This window comes from Myotis brandtii, unplaced genomic scaffold (genome assembly GCF_000412655.1).
Source record: "Myotis brandtii unplaced genomic scaffold, ASM41265v1 scaffold796, whole genome shotgun sequence".
NCBI classification, from domain to species: domain Eukaryota; kingdom Metazoa; phylum Chordata; class Mammalia; order Chiroptera; family Vespertilionidae; genus Myotis; species Myotis brandtii.
The window spans coordinates 498,784-499,994 of NW_005371207.1; positions in this window are offsets into that span (position 1 = coordinate 498,784).

The following is a 1,211-nucleotide window of genomic DNA, read 5'->3' on the forward strand; positions in this document are numbered from 1 at the left end:
CCTTGCTGACTTAGGTGGGTGGGCACATTATTTAACTTCTCTGAGGCTCAGAATCCTCACCGATAAGAGAGACAATAGTACCTACTTTGCTGTGAAGAATCAAAGCTATATTCCCAGCTCCAGAATAGTCCTGCCATCTGGGAAACACTCAATAAACATTTACTATTCCAATAAATAATGAAATAAAGCACCTGGCATTCATTCACTCATAGGAGTGCTGTATATGGGTTAGTTCCTTCCTCTACATTAAAACCATGGTGTGATTAAGATCATCCAAGGGCAGCATAAAGAGTCAAAAGAGAAGGGCCCAGACTGAACGGCCTCATAGGACAGACAGACCAGGCGATGTCATGGCCACTATCCATAGGAACTGCTAGGAGGTGGGTGACACCCCAGTGAGAGGGAAAAGGGCAAACCAGGGAGGAGAGACTTATAAATGCAGAGGTATCCGCAGTGGATGCTGAAAATAAGAATGGAAATATGTCTGGGTAATTGGGGGATTAGGAGGTCCTTGGGGACCATGGTCAGGGTTCTAGCAGAAAACAGATGGCAGTTCCAAAGCGTTTAATGAGAGTGTTTACAAGGCTGTGGGCAGACTTATGGGAAAATGGCCAAAGTGAAGTGGCCCTGGGCTGGAAATGGCAGGAAGCCACTAACATCCCTTAGTCTTAAAGGAGAAATGAGAGCCCTGGCCGGTTTGGCTCAGTGGATAGAACGTCGGCCTGTGAACTCAAGGGTCCCAGGTTCGATTCCAGTCAAGGGCATGTACCTTGGTTGCGGACACATCCTTAGTAGGGGGTGTGCAGGAGGCAGCTGATCGATGTTTCTAACTCTCTATACTTGTTCCTTTTTCTCTGTAAAAAAATCAATAATAAAAATATACAAAACAAACAAACAAACAAAACATTTTTTTAAAAAAAGGAGAAATGAGAACAAATTCTCCAAAACCCAGTGAACTGTGATTGCAGAAAGAGCCTTCCAACAAGAGCTGGAGTCTCAGAAGAGGAGGAAGTCACTGTCAAGCCCCGCCCTTCAGAGACTGGGGGGCAGAGGAGGGACCAGTGCCTCTGACTCCTCCTACCCTCCATCTCCTCCACTGCCATATCCCCCCACCTTCCCAGATCTCCCCATCCTCCATTTCCCCACCCTCTATTTCTCCCACCCTCCCCTTTCCTCCTCATAACCCCAATCTCCATCTCCCCCACCCTCCC